The sequence below is a fragment of the Macaca fascicularis genome, chromosome 3, assembly GCF_037993035.2.
Source record: "Macaca fascicularis isolate 582-1 chromosome 3, T2T-MFA8v1.1".
Classification (NCBI taxonomy): Eukaryota; Metazoa; Chordata; class Mammalia; order Primates; family Cercopithecidae; genus Macaca; species Macaca fascicularis.
In genome coordinates, this window is record NC_088377.1 from 32,061 (window position 1) to 52,237 (window position 20,177).

Below are 20,177 nucleotides of genomic sequence, written 5' to 3' on the forward strand. Positions count from 1 at the left end.
CCCGATCGCGGGGGGTGCCTGCACCCCCGGCGATGGGGCTCCCAGAAGGCAGGGGGGCGGGCCGGGGGTGGCGGCTGGGAGCCCGATCGCGGGGGGTGCCTGCACCCCCGGCGATGGGGCTCCCAGAAGGCAGGGGGGCGGGCCGGGGGTGGCGGCTGGGAGCCCGATCGCGGGGGGTGCCTGCACCCCCGGCGATGGGGCTCCCAGAAGGCAGGGGGGCGGGCCGGGGGTGGCGGCTGGGAGCCCGATCGGGGGGCGTGCCTGCACCCCCGGCGATGGGGCTCCCAGAAGGCAGGGGGGCGGGCCGGGGGTGGCGGCTGGGAGCCCGATCGCGGAGGGTGCCTGCACCCCCGGCGATGGGGCTCCCAGAAGGCAGGGGGGCGGGCCGGGGGTGGCGGCTGGGAGCCCGATCGCGGGGGGTGCCTGCACCCCCGGCGATGGGGCTCCCAGAAGCCAGGGGGGCGGGCCGGGCGTGGCGGCTGGGAGCCCGATCGCGGGGGGTGCCTGCACCCCCGGCGATGGGGCTCCCAGAAGCCAGGGGGGCGGGCCGGGGGTGGCGGCTGGGAGCCCGATCGCGGGGGGTGCCTGCACCCCCGGCGATGGGGCTCCCAGAAGCCAGGGGGGCGGGCCGGGGGTGGCGGCTGGGAGCCCGATCGCGGGGGGTGCCTGCACCCCCGGCCATGGGGCTCCCAGAAGCCAGGGGGGCGGGCCGGGGGGTGGCGGCTGGGAGCCCGATCGCGGGGGGTGCCTGCACCCCCGGCGATGGGGCTCCCAGAAGCCAGGGGGGCGGGCCGGGGGTGGCGGCTGGGAGCCCGATCGCGGGGGGTGCCTGCACCCCCGGCGATGGGGCTCCCAGAAGCCAGGGGGGCGGGCCGGGGCTGGCGGCTGGGAGCCCGATCGCGGGGGGTGCCTGCACCCCCGGCGATGGGGCTCCCAGAAGCCAGGGGGGCGGGCCGGGGCTGGCGGCTGGGAGCCCGATCGCGGGGGGTGCCTGCACCCCCGGCGATGGGGCTCCCAGAAGCCAGGGGGGCGGGCCGGGGCTGGCGGCTGGGTGCCCGATCGCGGGGGGTGCCTGCACCCCCGGCGATGGGGCTCCCAGAAGCCAGGGGGGCGGGCCGGGGCTGGCGGCTGGGAGCCCGATCGCGGGGGGTGCCTGCACCCCCGGCGATGGGGCTCCCAGAAGCCAGGGGGGCGGGCCGGGGCTGGCGGCTGGGAGCCCGATCGCGGGGGGTGCCTGCACCCCCGGCGATGGGGCTCCCAGAAGCCAGGGGGGCGGGCCGGGGCTGGCGGCTGGGAGCCCGATCGCGGGGGGTGCCTGCACCCCCGGCGATGGGGCTCCCAGAAGCCAGGGGGGCGGGCCGGTGCTGGCGGCTGGGAGCCCGATCGCGGGGGGTGCCTGCACCCCCGGCGATGGGGCTCCCAGAAGCCAGGGGGGCGGGCCGGGGCTGGCGGCTGGGAGCCCGATCGCGGGGGGTGCCTGCACCCCCGACGATGGGGCTCCCAGAAGCCAGGGGGGCGGGCCGGGGCTGGCGGCTGGGAGCCCGATCGCGTGGGGTGCCTGCACCCCCGGCGATGGGGCTCCCAGAAGCCATGGGGGCGGGCCGGGGCTGGCGGCTGGGAGCCCGATCGCGGGGGGTGCCTGCACCGCCGGCGATGGGGCTCCCAGAAGCCAGGGGGGCGGGCCGGGGGTGGCGGCTGGTTGCCCGATCGCGGGGGGTGCCTGTCCCCCCCGCGATGGTGCTCCCAGAAGCCAGGGGGGCCGTCCGGGGTTGGCTCCTCGCAACCTGATCTGGATATTTGGAAGAGTATCACAAGGGGTTGTCCAGTGTCTTTGATCGGGCTCCCAGCCGCCACCCCGACCCCGCCCCCCTGGCTTCTGGGAGCCCCCTCGCCGGGTGGTCAGGCACGCCCCCCGATCGGGCTCCCAGCCGCCACCCCGCCCCCGCCCACCTGGGTTCTGGGAGCCCCATCGCCGGGGGGTCAGGCACGCCCCCCGATCGGGCTCCCAGCCGCCAACCCCGGCCCGCCCCCCTGGCTTCTGGGAGCCCCATCTCCGGGGGTGCAGGCACCCCCCGTGATCGGGCTCCCAGCCGCCACCCCCGGTCCGCCCCCCTGGCTTCTGGGATCCCCATCGCCGGGGGTCAGGCACCCCCCGCGATCGGGCTCCCAGCCGCCACCCTCGGCCTGCCCCCCTGGCTTCTGGGAGCCAGAATGAGATTTGTAAAAGAGACCCCGGTAAGCTGGCCTGCTCCTTAACCTTGGGAGGGTGTTGTGAGATGGTTCCTTCGATGAAGCAGAAAGCAGCCCTCGCTAGATGCTAAGTTTGCTATTCCATTGACCTTGGACTTGCAGCCTCCAGACTGTGAGAAATCAGTATCCGTTTTTCAAAAATCACTCAGTCTAGGCCAGGTGCGGTGGCTGACGCCTGTAATCACAGCACTTTGGAAGGCTAAGCCAAGTGAATCAAGAGGTCAAGAGATCGAGACCACCCTGGCCAACATGACGAAACCAAATGTCTACTAAAAATACAAAAAAAGATAGAAAATGCCAGGTATTATTGTGGGCACCTGTAGTCCCAGCTACTCGGGAGGCTGAGGCAGGAAAATCACTGGAACTCGGGAGTTGGAACTTGCAGTGAACTGAGATCACAGCACTGCTCTCCTGCCTGGGCAACAGAGCAAGGCTCCGTTTCAAAATAAATAAATAAATAAATAAATAAATAAATAAATAAATAATAAATAAATAAAATAAACCTCCCAGTCTATGTCACTTTGTCTTAGCAGCCTGAATGAACTAAGACTGCTCAGTAACGAATCAAACAGAAGGCCAGGTCACAGGAACCAAAAGGAAGTCCTCCTAGAAGCAGAATGACATCAGGGAAGAAGGAACAGTGGCAGGAGGGGCAAAGTAGGACCACAGGGCTGTTCTAGGACACCCAGGTCCCAGGCTGTGAGGCCACCTGTGGAGCATGGATCCTGCCAACCCAGATCAATGGCACAGGTGCCTACCGGGAGCTGTGCAGCAGACCCCCTCTTTCTCAAGGAGCCTTCTCGGGACCAGCCTTCTGGACTGGCATTGGACAAGAGCTTCACAAATGTCCTCACAATTGCATCCATGGGCCAGAAATTCCACTTCTAGAATCTTTCTTAAAGAAAAAGCAAAATGTTTAAATAAATAAATAAAACAATAAAATTAGACTCATTCCTGGAATGTTGCCAGGATATAGCTTATGAGATAGGAAAACAAGCTCAAATTGTAGGAGTGTATTTAATAAAAGAAAAAAAGAAAGAAAAGAATAGAACAGTCAGAAGATGGTCATATTCTAGAAGAGCTGCAGGAATAAGGGAATTAAAAACAATATGCTCCAAAACCCTTTAGAGAAGGTACGCTCGGGCTCCAGACCTTTGGCCTGGTTTTTTGGACAAAAGTGGTGAATTGGTCCTCTCTCCCTCTCTCTCTCCCTCTCTCTTTCTCCCTCTCTATGTCCTTCCCTCCATCCCTCTATCCATGCCTTTCTCTCTCTCTCCCTCTCTCTGTCTCTCCCTCCCTCCCTTTCTCCCTCTCTATCTCCCCCTTTCTCTCTCTCTCTCTCTCTCCCACTCTCCCCCGCCCCCTGTCTCCCTGCCTGCTTCTCTGTCCCCTCCCTGCATCCCATACACATCATGGTAGAAAGGCCCCTTAGGATCATCCCACATCCTCTGTGGTCATCCACACCTGCCAACCTGCCCTCTGATCTGTATACTGTCCTGGTTTATTCTGCCCACCTGAAAAAGCTCGGCCATGCAGGTATAAGATGCTGCTGTTCTATTTCCATGATGCCAAATGCCTAGAAATTAAGGGAAAACCCCATTCACCAAAAAAATGGGATTTTATGGAGAATCTTAGCATTTACTTCTGTTATCCTCCTTTTTTTTCTTTTGTTTAGGTCTGTGTCCTGGGAAGCTCTGGGATGAACATGACTCCTGAGCACAGACGCCGCCCTCACAGAGGTTCGTGTATGCTCGGCTTCATCCTCGGAACTTTACACTCACACTTGACTCACCCACTTTACGTGTCTTTTTTTTTTTTTTTTTTTTTTTTGGCCTGACTTTTAGAAAACCAATCTGAGAATAAAGTTTAAAAAGAGAGTTTCTGAATCCTTAACTGAGATCAAAATCTTGGAGTGAAAGCCAAAGATGCAGTGTCCAAGGAGTCAGGGGAATGGGGGCATCTTCGAACCCAGAATCAGTCAGCAGTGGGGAGAAAACAAGGGCTTCTATGTGCGGCTCCCTGATGAGCACTCGGAAAGCAAATGCATTTCAGTCCAGAAGAAGGTCAAGTGAGGAAATGAGCTAAATGGGGCTTATTCCTTGCCCAGCCCTGAGAATAAGCTGGAGGCCCCAGGCAGGAGAGGGAGGGCCAGGCCCCATAAGCCTCTCACCATGGAAAACGATGATGGGCCAGGAAGCTGCAGAGTGAGTCGACCTTCTTGCCCTCTCTGCAGAGGCCTGGCCCTTGTGAGTGAACCCCCTCACTCCCTCTTATTATTTAGTCTTGCTACTGTTGGCATATTAAAGTTGGTGATCATTTGGAACATGAGTGCTAAACTGAATTTTGTTAATTCTAATAATTTATCGGAGCATTTTTATATTTCTAGGAAACAGAATTATACATTATCCTCAGAATTATTTTATCTTTCTTGTTAATAATAACAGTCCTTCAGTCGCCCTGCCTTCCCACTGGGTGTGAGTGCATCTCTGCTAATGTGGGGCATGAGAATGGATGCCAGAGGCAGAGCAAGCAGCTCAGAGGCCATAGCAGCTATTTATTTTTTTGTTTATTTATTTATTTTGAGATGGAGTCTCACTCTGTTGCCCAGGCTGAAGTGCAATGGCGTGATCTCAGCTCACTGCAACCTCCACTTCCTGGGTTCCAGCGATTCTCCTGCCTCAGCTTCCAGAGTAGCTGGGATTACAGGCACCCACCACCATGCCGGGCTAATTTTTGGTACTCTTAGTAGAGACGGAGTTTCACCATGTTGGCAAGGTTGGTCTTGAACCCCTGGCCTCGGGTGATTCACCCACCTTGGCCTCCTAAAGTGCTAAGATTACAGGCATGAGCCACCATGCCCGGCCCATTGTGGCATCTTAATCACAGAGTGAAGAAGGCCTGGACCCAGCGTGAAGATGATGAAAAGGGGGAAGAGCAGCTCTCTCACCTATAGTGCTGCCAGGCGCTTCCAACTTTCAACATAAGGGACACTAAATAGCTTTCCCAACGAAAACAACTGAGATGTTGGGTAAAACCTACAAAAATGCATCTTTGTAAGTGCATTACTGGGCTGGCATTGAAGGATGGAATCCACAGCAGTCAATAAGGAATTGGCGGGAACCAAAGTGGAATTTATTTTTCTGTTTAGACAGTTGCACAGAGGATGGGGCATCAGAAACAAAACCGGATGTCTCTCCAAAATGAGGTCAGAAATCTGACATCTTAGACTTAAAATAAAAGCCCACCTCAGAGCAGGAGCAGCAAGGAGAGCAGCTGTCCCTGCATTGGTGCTGGGTGGAGGGAAAACCACTGACCCTGAGAACCGATGAGAAACAGTCCTCCAGGAGTTCATGCTGGAAGACCTCGAGAGCATGGGTCAAATCGACGTGGCACCAGGCGGCTGCTAACTTCACCTCTACCCCATGTGAGTGAACATCTTTGCTGAAACAATGCAACCCTGTCCTCAAAATATCTCCCCACTTAAAATTCCAAGAAAGATAAGTCCCCGTGCAAAAAGTTACAAAACATAAGTAAACAAAGTACTGTGGATACATCCAATAATTCAAGAAACAAATTGAGCAGAGCCACAAAAATCCAAAATGTGGAAAAGATCAACTGCTGGCAAAGTATCCACTGCTGTTGCTCCCGTTAAGAGACTGTATTTCATAAAAAGCTAGACACGCCCCTCTGTGGCCTCACACTTGCCTTCTCAGGCATGTCTGCCCCAGAAATGCCTTTGCACTGCCTTCTCCAAGAGACACATACGGGGCAAGAATATTTAGGCAGTGATTGTAGACATAGAAAACACTTGAAAGCCACCCAAATACATCTCTATCAAGGAAAAAAGCTGGCATAGTCACATTGTGGAATATGATACAGCTGTGAAAATGAACTGCCGTTAGAAGCATCAGCAATGAAAAATTACAGTGAACAAAGGAAATTACTGAAAAATACACTGCTATTCCACATACAGTTCACAAACTATAACATATGACATGGCTGAATAATATACAGAGAAATGATATAACTTATGAAAAGCAAGACAAACATTAACACATTAGTCCTATGTCTGGGTGAAGAAGGGAGACCCAGGTGATCAAAGAAGGGCGTATTGTAGCCTTTCAAGACACTCGATGCTGATGCATGATGACATCAGCGCAATTATTAATCTATCAGATTATGCATTCAGTTTTGTTTGTTTGTTTGCTTTTGAGGCGGAGTTTTGCTCATGTAGCCCAGGCTAGAGTTTAATGGCACGATCTCGGCTTGCTGCAACTTCTATCTCCTGGGTTCAAACAACTCTCCCACCTCAGCCTCCCGAGTAGCTGGGATCACAGGTGCCTGCCATGATGCTCAGCTAACTTTTTGTATTTTTTTAGTAGAGACGGGTTTCACCACATTGGCCAGGCTGGTCTTGAACACCTGACTTCAAATGATCCACCTGCCTCAGCCTCCGAAAGTGCTGGGCTTACAGACATGAGCCACCATGCCCAGCCAAATTTTATAGACTCTTAGGTGTCATATATTTCATAATTAAACATAAAAAACTAAATGTTTACTGTAGTTTGTAAATGAAAGAGCAATAAAAAATGTTGCAAACTTTTAAACATCAAACCTGTTGTATAGCTCATAGTGACCCTCCTATTAAGCTGTGGTAAGCTCCAATTGGTATTTCACTGTTATTTTCTAAAAACTAGGTGAACAGATGAAAAACAGAATTCAGTTTTAAAACAAGATATTAAGATAATGTTACTGGTTGAAAGTGTCCAGGTTGTTGGTGCCTTGAACCAAGAATTGGACGCAATGCAAAAATGGAGCAAGGAAAGAATGAAGCAGCAAAGCAGACATTTACGGAAAATGAAAGCACGCTCCACAGGGTGAGAGCGCCTGAGCACAGGGGGCCCGTTACTGAAGTTTCTAGGGCTTAAATCCCCTCTCGAGGTTTCCATTGGTTACTTGGTGTGTACCCTACGTAAATGAAGAGGATGAAGTAAAATTACAAAGTCATGTACTCGGTGTAAGCCCTGTGTAAATGGAGAGGATATTTCTTGTCATACCGCAAGAGTTTCCATTTGATTTCGTTCTCGGAAGTCAAGGTGAATCGGTCTTATGTTCCTGCCTCCAGACCCTTTTCTCCTGCCTCCGTGGAATGGATGGCAGGACATGGAAAATGGTTTTGTCCAAATGACATGTCCCAGGGCACTGGCAGCTGAGGACAAGAGGGAACCAGTTGGTGTCACTGAGGAACGCTCACCCGTGTCTCCACACCGCACAGAACAAAGTGAGTGTCCTTGTCCTGAACCCTCTGAAGTGAGTATCTCGCCTCAGGGCTTTCATGAAACCCTTTTTAGGAGAGGCTCCTTCTCTCTCCTTCTGCAGCCACAAGGCAGCAGGGATAGCCCCTCTCTCGCTGAAGTTCTTCTTAAAAAAACAAAGAGAATAAAATACTAGAATTAATGTAATGAATAATAAAATAATGAAAATGAAAGTATGTTTCACAGAAGCAGCTCTGGAATTTCATGTACTGGTGGCATTAAAAGCAGAAAATGGGCCTATAGGCCTGGCGGGGTGGCTCATGCCTGTAATCCCAGCACTTTGGGAGGCTGAGGCAGGTGGATCACGAGGTCAGGAGATCGAGACCATCCTGGCTAACACAGTGAAACACCATCTCTACTAAAAATACAAAAAATTAGCCATGCATGGTGATGGGGCCCTGTAGTCCCAGCTACTCGGGAGGCTGAGGCAGGAGAATGGCGTGAACCCGGGAGGCCGAGCTTGTAGTGAGCCAATATCGCTTCACTGCACTCCAGCCTGCGCAACAGAACAAGACTCTGTCTAAAAAAAAAAAAAAAAAGAAAAAAGAAAATGGGCCTATAGAGCTCCATTTAATGGCAAAAAATTAAGGAAAGAATAAAAAGACTCTGCTAATAATGGTGACATGAGCTGCTCATATTGTCATTTTCTCTGGGACCTAACATTGGGGAGGAGGTGGGACCACCTGCCACCAGGCTCCAGGTGATTTTTGGGCTGTTCCCCCAAATCACTGCAGCCTCTTCCCTGCTGGTCCCTTGATCCTGCTGCTGTGCCGGGCGTCCTGAGTGGCAGGAGGCACCTTGGCAGCTTCCAGTGGGATAGGCCTGCGGCATTCTGAGCCTGAATGCCGTGATCACTAGGAAGTAAGGAGACATAAGCAGGAAGGGTTCAGGGATGGAGCAGCCGCTTCTCAGGGATCAGTCTCGGGCCCGAGCTGAGAAGAATCCCCTTTCAGGACAATGGCTCCAGGCTGAGGTCAACGCTATCTCTGTGCGTTATGATGACTGACCTGCATCCACAGGGAAGCGTATCTGGGCTCCTTGTTCCCAGGCAATGTTGGGAACACCTTGAAATGGGCACTGGTGGATTTCAATTCCAGCCTTCCAGAAGCCACTCCAAATGGAAATGGAGCTAACGGATGCAGGTGGAGTAAGTAAACAACTTTAGGTCCCAAACAACAATTTTCACATACAATATAGTGCACAGGGAAAAATAAAGCCTCGGGACCCCAACTCACAGCCAAAACGGAAAAAAATCATTAAGTTGGAAGCTGAATCATGCAAGAAACTGCATTTCCTTTTGTTCCTAAGCAGATAGCTGCAGATAGCTACATCTCCACAGGAAGCTGGTCTATGTTCACCTTATCTTATATAAAGGCTTATGTAGAGGACTGATTTACCGCATGTGAGATGAAGACGTAACTGATCCTTCCCCATCTGCTCTCTTTCTCTTGCAACCTGAGGAAGACCACAGGTTCCCTCTCTCCCCTCCTGCCCACCATTTTCCTCCAGCCCACCCTTTCCCTCCAGCCCACCCTTCCCTCCTGCCCACTCTTTTCCTCCAGCCCAGCCTTCCCCTCCAGTACAGCCTTCTCCTCCAACCCGCCTGGAAGAGGAAGAGGTCTGCAGCTTACATCAGAATCTCGAAGTTCACACCCAGAAAAGGTAAAAGATCCTGCGGGATGCTGGCATATACAACTAACGAGATAACCCTCTGGATGTACATCCTAGCATACAGGAAGAGCATTCTTGTTCATGGCGGTGGTTTCAAATATTTCAGTGAGTTTTCCCTTGAATGCCTCAGTTGGGAGCCACTTCAGTTCAGCGCAGGAAGCAAGGGAGCTTCAAGGACTGGTAGTTATGAATTCAAGCTTATACACAGCGACAGATCACAGGTCTGTGGAAGATACTTGTCAATCAATATTCAGAGGTAGCATTCCATAACTGAAGCATAGGGCATATCTGACTTCATCTGACAAGGCTAAAATCATGATTGTTTTTCTAACTGGGAAATTTATGTAACTTATTTGCCAATAAACAACCATCTCTCTCTCCCCATTTTCTGACATAACGCTAGTCGTTAGAGAAATGTTCCGATGATGTTCATGAAAGAACAAACCAATGTCTTCCGCTTTTAATACCACCTATTTCACACATATGACTCTTGCTGCTTCCATGTGACACTAAAAATATCGGGAGTGCCAGGAAGTCTCTTTAATCATCGTTCTCCAATGTGCTCAGGAGATGAAGTCATTCTGTGAAGTGGACTTCAGTTGACACCACTGAGAAAACGTCCTAGAGAAAGTAAAACTTGTAGTGGCCTCATACTTTACAGAAATAATCCAACTTCTTTTTTCATTTCTTTCCGGTTTTTGGACATTAATTTTAATTGGTTCAGGGCAACCTGTTTCTGCATCAAAGTCTTGGGAAGCTTCCATCTGTTTTTAAACTATACTATATTATATTATATTATATTATATTATACTATTTATTTATTTAGAAATAGAGTCTCACTGTGTCACTCAGGCCAAAGTGTAGTAGTATGATCACGGCTCACTGCAGTCTCAACCTCCCAGGCTCGAGCCAATCCTCAGGCCTCCGCCACCTGAGTAGCTGGGACTACAGGTGTGCCACCATGTCCTGCTAACGTTTTATTTTTATTTTTTGTAGAGACAGGATCTCGTTATGTGGCCAAAGCGGGTCTCAAACTCCTGGTCTCAAGCAATCCTTGTGTCAGCCTCCTAAAGTGCTGAGATTATAGACATGAGCCATGGCACGCAGCTGATTTATTAGTTTATTTTCTCAGAACTCTATGCAACCTGATTCTTAATACATAAGGAAAGAGAAGCCAGTCAAAAGTGGAAGTAGTTGCACACAATGAAAGTGTCATTTGGCACTTAGACAAGAGAGGCGGATTGTAAAAATGAAAGATCTACATGTCGCAATTGGCTGTGGGCTTGGACTCCAGCACTTTTTATTTTTATTTTTTTAGGAGATAGTGTCTCACTCTCTTACTCAAGCTGGAGTGCAGTGATATAATCATAGCTCACTGTTATCTCAAACTCCTGAGTTCAAGTGATCCTCCTGCCTCGACCTCCCAAGTACCTGGGACTACAGATGTGCCATCGCTCCAGGTAATTTTTTTTTTTTTTTGAATTTTTGTAGAGACGAGGTCTCCCTGTGTTGCCCAGGCTAGTCTCAAACATGTGACCTCAAGCAATCGTTCCCCCTTGGCCTCTAAAGCACTGGGGTTATAGGTGTGAGTCACTGTACCCGGCCAAGAAACCAACCCCACCTGTTTTCTATATAAAGTTTAGCATCTAGATACGAAGCAAAATAAGTTTTCAAGATCAAGGAGTCTGAAGGGAAGCTGCTGGGAGGGGAATGGGCTCAAGGCAGCGTTTTCTGGTCTACAGTTTTGCTTATTCTTGGACTTTCCAAAGTCCTGAAAGAAGCAGAAGGAAAGTGAGAAGAGAGGAAGAGGCAGGAGGAAAGGAGGAGGGCTGCACCTCTGCGGTTGCAGATTAGCCCAAGCCGGCTCAGTGGCTGGGAAGGAAGGGAGGAAACCCCCAAGGCCGAAGGTGGAGTCAGAGTCCTGGGTCCAGCAGAGACTGGACAGGAGGAGGGTGCCGGGAGCCAAAGACCTTCCTGCTAGCACTGCAACCTCTTAAACTGCTTAGGCTTTTATCTAAATTTGATATGTCCTCATTTTGTAGACCTCCAAACCAAGTCACTCAGGGTAACCCAGACAGGAAGGGGAGGATGATAGGAGAAGGTGCCCCACCTGATGATGCCCTTCTGGCTTTTATCCATTCCTGGGAATGACTCTTTCTCCAACTCGGGGGATACCCCTATGGGAGAATACAGTGGCGTGGACCAGCAGTGGAGAATTCCAAGTCCAAAAAACGATTGGCATTTTCAAGGAAAGTAAGAAATCATCCTGCATATATGAAATATTGGGAAAAAGGTTGTTACTAATAATTCTCAAGCGACCACTCTGGTGAGACTAGGTTTCTCTGGGGATGTGTGGAGCAGGGTGTATGTACCGAGTGAGCACATCCCACCCTTCAGACTCCTTCAGCTCCTGTCTACTGTAGCAGTCAGAGGGCAACTCCTGTCCTCATCTCCTCTGAGCGACCCACTCACTCATTCACTCACTCATTCATTCACTCGTTAACTCATTCACTCACTCACTCATTCACTCATTCACTCCTTCACTCGCTCACTCACTCATTCACTCACCCTTTTACTCACTTGCTCATTCATTTACTCATTCACTCACTCATTCACTGACCCATTCACTCACGCACTCACTCATTCACTCACCCATTCACTCACTCAGTCATTCCCTAACTCACCCTTTCACTCACTCACCCATTCACTCACTCACCCATTCACTCATTCACTCACTCATTCACTCACTCACTCATTTCCTCATTCATTCACTCAATCATTCACTCACTCAAATCATTCACTCATTCACTCACTCATTCACCTCTTCACTCACTCATTCACTCATCCTTTACTCACACACTCACTCATTTATTGACTCATTCACTCACTCGTTCATTCACTCACTCAATTCTTCACTCCCTCATTCACTTGTTCGCTCACTGACTCATTCACTCACTCTTTCCCTCACCCATTCACTCACTCACCCACTCATCTGTTCACTCACTCATTCACCCACTCACCCATTCACTAAGTCACTCATTCATTCACTCACTCACTCACTCATCACTCATTTATTCCCTCGGTCACTCACTCATTCACTCACTTATTCACTTGCTTATTCACTCACTCATTCACTAAGACGCTCATTCATTCACTTACTCACTTATTCACTCACCCATTCACTCACTCACTCATTCACTCATTGACTCCCTTGGCAATTCATTCACTCACTCACGGTCACTCATTCAGTCATTTACCCACTCACTCACTCATTTCTCCTTCCCTCATCCACTCACTCACTCATTCACTGACTGACACTCACTCACCCATTCACTCATTTACTCACTCATTTACTCCTTCACTCACTCACTCACTCACTCCCTCCCTCCCTCCTTCATTCATTCATTCAGCAGCACCCATGACAGGTTCACTCTGTCCTGGGCTCTGCTGTTGCCCTGGGACTGCAGCAGGGAAGAGTCAAAGATCTCTGAATCCACGGCATTCAGAGTTCAGCCAGGGGACCTTTCGAGAAGCCCAGCAGATAGGTGAAATGCCCCATGTGTGACACTGACGAGGATGTTTTAAGAGCAGCAGGGAGGGAACAGGAGTGTGCATGGAGCCCAAAATTTCTAAGAGGGTGATCTGGGGAGGCCTCACCGTGCAGGAGACCTTGCAGGACAGACCTGTGGAAAGTGGGCAGAGTCGGTAGGGAGAGGAGGGCCTGGGTTGAGGAAAGAGCAGGCTAGGCCTGAGGTTGTCGGGTGCCTGCATGGGCCTCTGGGCAGCACCAGGATCTGAAGGGACCAGAGGACAGGCCAGTGTGGCTTGTGTGGGGTCTGTGACTCCGAGTCAGCAGAGAAGATGCCTGAATTACATCCTGATAGGTGCACCCTGACTTTGAAGCTGAGGACACCCGAGGCATGGAGGTGGGGTGGAGGTTGGGGCAGAGCAGGGGATGAGGAGGGAGCCTGTTCCGGTCCAGGTCAAAGGTGGTGGCCTGGCCCTAGTGGCTCCAGATGCAATGAAGAGCCAATGGGGACTTTCCTGAGGGACTTAGATGCCAGGGTGGAAGAGCACTGCAAGGCTTCAGCCTGAGCCCCTGGGAGGATGGAGTCACCAGGAGCTGAGGTAAGGAAGACTGAGCGATGGGGGGTTGTGTGGGGGGTGCAGAGGCCTGAGCTCAGTTTGGCCCCTGCAGATTTGAGATGCCCACTCCATGCACAGGCCGAGACAGCAGAGAAGGGGAAGAGGCTGCAGCTCAGGTAGCCCTGGGATGTGCAGCCCCACATGCTGGGGCACTGGGTCATGGTGTCCTCATGGCTGGGAGCTGCTTCCCTCCTGGGATGCCAGAACTCCTTTAGGGCACATCGGCAACTCCTGCGCTCACCACTGAGGGGAAGTGGGAAGGGCAGCTGTCCCTATGCATGTTCTCCTTCACCTTGTCCTAGGCAGGTCCCAGGCAGCACCACCCTCCCAAGTGGCTCCCCTTGGCCGCTGTCTCTAGTGTTCACAGCCAGACCCTAGAAGAGGGCTGGACTCAGCGGCTCACTTCTGATGAATAGAACCAGGCAAAAGAGATGGTGGTCTCTCCTGAGATTGGATTGGGAGGAGCTGAGGTTCTGTCCACTGGAACTCTCCCCCTGGCTCTTGGTAGGTGCTAGTTCTGGCAAAGCCAGTCACCCGCCCAGGGCAGAGGGCAACCTGAAGCTGATGCCACAGAGAGACTGGGGCCTTCAGTCCAACAGCCTGCAAGCAACAGAATCCTGCCAGCAACACAGAAGTGAGCATGGAAGCAGCTCCTCCCCTGATGAGCCTGAGCCTTCAGAAGACACAGCAGCCCTAGGCAGACACCTGCTGCAGCCCTGGAGAGCCCCTGGGGCAGAGGGCCCAGTGAAGCCTGCCTGAACTCCTGGCCCAAGGAGTAATCATTCCTGGGGTATAAGTGTGTGCTGGTGTGGGCCTTTGGAGTAATCTGTCAAGGGACAATAAAGAACAAGCACACACCTCAGGTCCTACTGGGTGGAAGCTGTACGGTCAGCACGGCATGTAATATCTTCCTCTTGAATTAGAAGATTCATTGCTAAGGCCAAAGTTAAAAAAAAAAAAAAAAAAACCTCTAGTTGTAGCAACATTGAAATACATGACTTTCAAAAAAAAAAAAAAAAAGCCATAGCTATTCTTTTCCATCTTTGCTACAGGTATATATTAATATATGTTAATTCCCTGACTGACTGAGCAAGGGGCCAAACTCATAAGAACAGATGTGTGAGGACCGTCAGTGACCACCCTGACCCCAGCCCTTATACACAGACAAACTTTTGAACATAATCCGTAACCTTGGGGGTCTTGACACTCTAAATTTTATTGTTTTTCATTAGCTATTTCTATTCCCTAAACAATACCTGTTCATCGCAGAGAAAAATGGCATTGCCTATACTAAGCAAAAGAAAGGAAATAAAATGCTCAGAAACATTTACAGATGTATGCAGACTCACACACACACACACACACACACACACACGCACGCACGCACTCACACACAGGCTCGCACTGCGTCTAGGCCTGCCTTTTCACTTATTTGTATGTCCTGAACATATTTCCATGTCAGTAGACACATATCTTTGTAGCGGTAACAGCAACTAAATATTATTGCAGCGCATATTTTTACCATCATTTATTTAACTCATCATGTTTGAACTGTTAGGTTGTATCTATCATTTTCTGTATTACAGACAATTTGATGACAAATGACCAATCCCCTAATGTTCAATAGAAAAATATCAATTGTATAAGGAGATAACGGGTATTTGGCTAAAATAAAATTCAGTGTGGCCCACCTTCTCCACATGTAACGTGCTCTAAAAAGGCATGAATAATTAAATTAGCCCTTCTATTCTCCAGCACAGATCCTGAGCCCAACTGTGGGTGCAGGTGCTTAGAGCCTCGGTCTGCTCTTCTGCCCGCCAGAAGGCAAAGGCCACTCAACTGCCACCTTAAGACAGCCAGGATTCGCCTCTCCCTTTTAATTAATAGAATAATGCTCAGGTTCACTGCATGAGAGCAGCGCTCTCTGACTTTGCATTCATCAGGATAACCTAGGTGGTTTGTTTAAAACTACACATTTCCTGGCTGAGCTCCCAGAAACTGGACTTCAGTGGTTTAATGGGGGTGTGCATAGGACAGGTGATTCTGAGGACCACGAGGGGTTAGGAATTTCGCCGTTAATTCTGGCCAAGGGAGAGATTAGACCATCCAGCATTGTCTGCAGCATATATTTTTTTTCCTCTTTTGCAATGAATATTTGATGCTCAGCGGGATGAGCCCCAGGATGAGGCACACATCCAAGAAAAATCCATGCCTCTCCATCTTTTCCCCAGGATTGCCCTTTGGTGAGACTCTCCTTTGCGATTGCTTCACTTTCCCGGGTTCATAGAACAAACCTCTTCTTAGTCTCTTTTGTTGTTTCCTATCTGTTCAACAAACACCCACTGCGCAGGACCATCCTCCGGAAAGCCCTCGAGTGGGGCCGTTTGGGAGCCCTTCTTCGTGGGGTGAGCACTGAAGGAACCGGGATCCCATAAGCCCGTGCTTTTGTAGGGGCTGCTCCCTGTCCCATCGCAGGTAACTGGCACCAGGCTGTTAAGCTGTGGATGGGCAACTGGCACAGCGCTTTGAATGTGCGTATTTCAGCACGTGGAGTTGGCCGGTGAAGTCAGCCGAGGTCGGCACAGCGTACAGCAGCGCGCCTGTCCGTAGGGAGGAAGTGTCGTCCCGCCTCCCCGCCAGGTCAGTCCCGTTGCGCCTCCTCCTATCCCACTCTGACTTTCGCGCGCCCATGCGTCTCTGAGTGTAGCGCCCCGATACTCTTCCCCACCCCAAAGATTCTTCTCCCCACGGGACGAGCTGGGGGCCCGGGAGCGCCACAGACCCCGTGGACCCGGGAAATCGCTGCTTCGTCATAGCTAAGCTCGCCGCGCTCAGCTTTTCCCACCACCTGGAGGATCCACTCTCCGCGCGTCCTTCCCGACCTCAGGCTGCAGAGAAAACGTGGGGGCGGGGATCGAGGAAGCCGCGCGCAGAGGCTCCTAGCGCAGCCCCAGGAGGAATCCTGCCGCCACCAAGAAGCTGTGCGCGCGGCCGGGCTCGGCGCTGACAACAGCCGGATCTACCGGGCCTGCCGCGAGCCTCCGCGTCCAGGTGGGGTCTCCGCGCCCCAATTCCACCCCGCCCCGCCATCGGCGCTCCCCGCAAGTGCGGGGTTTCCACCGGCCCCGGCGTTCGCGCCCACTCACGGTCTCCCTTGCCCCCCCCGCCCCCGGGAGATGCTCCCGGCGTTCTATTCCGCCCTGCCTTGGCCCGCCCAGCGAACGATGTGACCCCGCCCCCTTGCGGTCTCCCCTCCCCCGGTCGCTGCCCCTGCCCCCACCTGTGGCGCTCCGGGCATCTCTAAAGGCCCCAACCAGAGTCCTCCAACCCACCCGCGAGGCTAGCGCACCGGCAACGCGGCCCCACCCCCAGGGACTCCGCCCACTTGTGGTGCTACCCCCGCCTCCGCGACCTCACCCACCTCTAGCGCGGCAGCCACCTACGACGACCCCCGCGTAGGTCCTCCTGCCCACACCCGCCCCCGGCCAGCCCCTGCCCCTTTCTCTGCCCCTTTCCCTGCCCCTGCCCCTGCCCCTAGCCGCGCCCCCACCCCCGCAGCCCCTCCTGTGCGCTTGGGCCCCGCCCGTCAAGGCCCTTTGACGCTAGGGCCGGGCGGGGGCGCGGGCGGGGCAGCGTTTCCGAGTCGGGCGCGCGCCGGCAGGGTCTCCATTGCCTGCTGCGCACCCGGACTAGCGGCTGCCCTCGGCCTCCTCGCCTTGGACGCGGACGACTCCCGGGCCCCCAAGGGCTCCTTGCGGAAGTTCCTGGAGCAGCTCTCCGGGGCCGGCAAGGCCATCGGCGTGCTGACCAGCGGGGGACATGCTCAAGGTGCGCGCCCCCCTCCGGGCGGCGAGGGAGGGACGGACGGAGAAGGGGAGAAGAGGGAGAAGGGGAGAACAGGGCGAAGGGGATGGGGGAACCGGGCAGAAGAGGGGGAAGCGATGGGAGGACCCGGGGAAAGGTGGGGAAGCGATGGGAAGAACTGGGGAGAAGAGCGGGGAAGCGATGGGAAGAACTGGGGAGAAGCCCGTGCCCGGGAGCGGCAGGGGTACCTGCGGGGCGGCGGGAGCCGGCAAGGCAGCCCCGGGGTCCATGCCGGGTGGGGCGGAGGAGGAAGGAACATGGCGATAGGAACCTCCATTCGGAAAATAGTGAGCTTTCCACCCTCTCCGGTTTATGTTTTAAATTGAGCCTGGTAGAGGGGGTCGCCTGGAGCACCTTCCGGGGTCGTTCTGCCTCTGAGCTGTAGGATGGGGCCGGGCTTCCCCTCCGAATCCTGGGTACAGCGCGATCACTTCTTAAGTTGCCCCCGCCCCCCAACTCCGCCCCACGCCACCCCCCAGCTTGTCGAGGAAGAAAGGGCCGGATCCCGGCGGGCCTCCTGTCGCCTCGGGCCCCCCGCGGCGTGGGCGGGGTCCCGGCTGCTGCAATGCCGGAAACGGCAGGGGTGCTCTGGGTTCCCGCCTAGCGTCTCCGAGGCAGTCAGGCAGCCCCTCGCGTTTCCGTTGGAAGATTTTAAAAAAGGGTTTCCTGCGCTCGCGTGTGCTGTCGCCTTCCGGCTCGTGACAAAACCGAAAACTAAAATGGGTCCCAGGCCCTCCCCGCCAGCCTCCGCGGACGGGAAGGAGCAGGAATCGGGGACTCCGGGACGTCAGTGGCGCTGCAGCGCGGGCTCTGGGCTTCCCCTGTCCTGTAATGTGGAAAGGGCTCTCCAGGAGGGGCCGAGCCTGGGCCCACGACGCAGGCGCTCCGGGAGGACATTTAACATTGAAGAGCGAGAGGTGGTGGAGACTGCGCTCCCCAGGCCCCAGGTGCACGTAGGGGCACCGGTGCCCAGGTTCAGGAGGGTGAGGCCTTCTTGGCCAGGTAGCCTTGTTAAATCTATCTGAAAATCACAGATAACTAAGTATCAAGTCGTCACAGATCATTTTAGTATCCTGAATGAGATGGCTACGGAAAACATGAAAACGTCGTTACTGGTTACGTGCATGATGCATCCAAAACATTGTTACCTGCACAGTGGCAGCACTGATATTTGTGGGCTTTTGAACGTGTGGACTGGAGTGTTAAGAGCCCTTCAGAGTTATGACAGTAGTTTGATTTGAATGTTCTTTTCTTGGCGAATAAATGCTGTACATTGAATTTACCCAGGAAACTAGGAAGGTGAACCCACACGAAGGACACAGGCCTGTGGGCTGCTCCAGGCGCCCTTAGGGCGTTGCAGGGCCTGAGCCATGCGCTTCCTGCTCAGCTTCCTGCTCAGCCTCCTGAGAGCCGTGACGGCGTCTCTGTTCTGCCTCACACTGGACCCGCTAGTTTCATATTCTTGTTATGGTTCCGAGGCTACAAGCGGTTGGATTCTGTGAGACACTCTCTGTCTTCCTCCTCCGGCTGCTTTCAAATGGGTCGTCTTTTTTTAGAACTGATTTTTTAAGCAGTGATTGATGGGGTGAGTTGTAGTGCTGTCCTGAACTGCAGAGGGAGCGCATTGAGGAACCTGGGTTTTGATGCTGTGCACATCAGCAGAGTCACCAGCCCAGGGCCCTGTCAGTCCCATTATTAAGCTCATTTCTTGCTCTTGTCATCGTTACTCAGACGCCTTAAAAAAAAAGCAAACTCCTGCTTACCGTCACTGGCTGAGTTTGGCAAATGGGTGTTTACCCTGGAAAGAGGAGCATTTTGTCCTCTGGAACGTCTAAGGCGCCCTTTGGTGAGGTGGTCTGTTTCTGACCACTCTATCCCGTGGGCGTCCTTCCTACTTCCACCTTCCCTTTCCGAACGCCTCCGCCTCCAGGGCTTTAACTTTCCTTCTGTGTGTGTGCCACGCAGAGGTTATGACTGTTGTGCCAGTGCCCTGTTTTTTCTTTCTTTCTTTCTTTCTTTCTTTCTTTCTTTCTTTCTTTCTTTCTTTCTTTCTTTCTTTCTTTCTTTCTTTTCTTTTCTTTTTTCTTTCTTTCTTTCTCTCTCTTTCTCTCTCTTTCTCTCTTTCTTTCTTTCTTTCTTTTTTCTTTTCTTTTCTTTTTTCTTTCTTTCTTTCTTTCTCTCTCTTTCTTTCTCTCTCTTTCTCTCTTTCTTTCTTTCTTTCTTTCTTTTCTTTTCTTTTCTTTTTTCTTTCTTTCTTTATTTCCCTCTCTTTCTTTCTCTCTCTTTCTCTCTTTCTTTCTTTCTTTCTTTCTTTCTTTCTTTCTTTCTTTCTTTTTTTTTTGAGACGGAGTCTCGCTCTGTAGCCCAGGCTGGAGTGCAGTGGCCGGATCTCAGCTCACTGCAAGCTCCGCCTCCCGGGTTCACGCCATTCTCCGGCCTCAGCCTCCAGAGTAGCTGGGACTACAGGCGCCCGCCACCTCGCCCGGCTAATTTTTTGTATTTTTTAGTAGAGACGGGGTTTCACCGTGTTAGCCAGGATGGTCTCGATCTCCTGACCTCGTGATCCGCCCATCTCGGCCTCCCAAAGTGCTGGGATTACAGGCTTGAGCCACCGCGCCCGGCCCTTTCTTTCTTTCTTTCTTTCTTTCTTTCTTTCTTTCTTTCTTTCTTTCTTTCTTTCTTTCTTTCTTTCTTTCTTTTCTTTCTTTCTTTCTTTCTTTCTTTCTTTCTTTCTTTCTTTCTTTTCTTTTTGCTGAGGGCCCAAAACTTGCTGCATCTCAAAAGAAGCAATTGCATCCATTTGTTCGCGATGAGCATAAACTGCTCTTTAAGGGAGACTAATTGGTAAACCCGGCGGCTGTGGGTAGAAAGACAGAGGTGGCTGCGGAAGCAGGGCTCTGCCTCTTGGAAGCCTGCACAACCTTCCTGCTT

The 20,177-nt window shown here is 52.7% G+C and overlaps 1 long non-coding RNA gene across 2 annotated transcripts in view; it reads left to right on the forward strand.

The window, feature by feature from the left end:
• Nucleotides 1-16,051: 16,051 nt before the first annotated feature.
• LOC135969980 (uncharacterized) overlaps nt 16,052-20,177 on the forward strand; it is a 41,272-nt gene continuing 37,146 nt past the window's right edge. The window contains exons 1-2 of one of the 2 annotated variants that reach the window (XR_010585289.2): nt 16,052-16,433; nt 17,044-17,210. This is a non-coding gene — a long non-coding RNA (uncharacterized lncRNA). Of the gene's footprint in view, nt 16,434-16,980; nt 17,211-20,177 lie in introns of those variants that run through there. The other variant, XR_010585288.2, reaches the window with a different exon arrangement.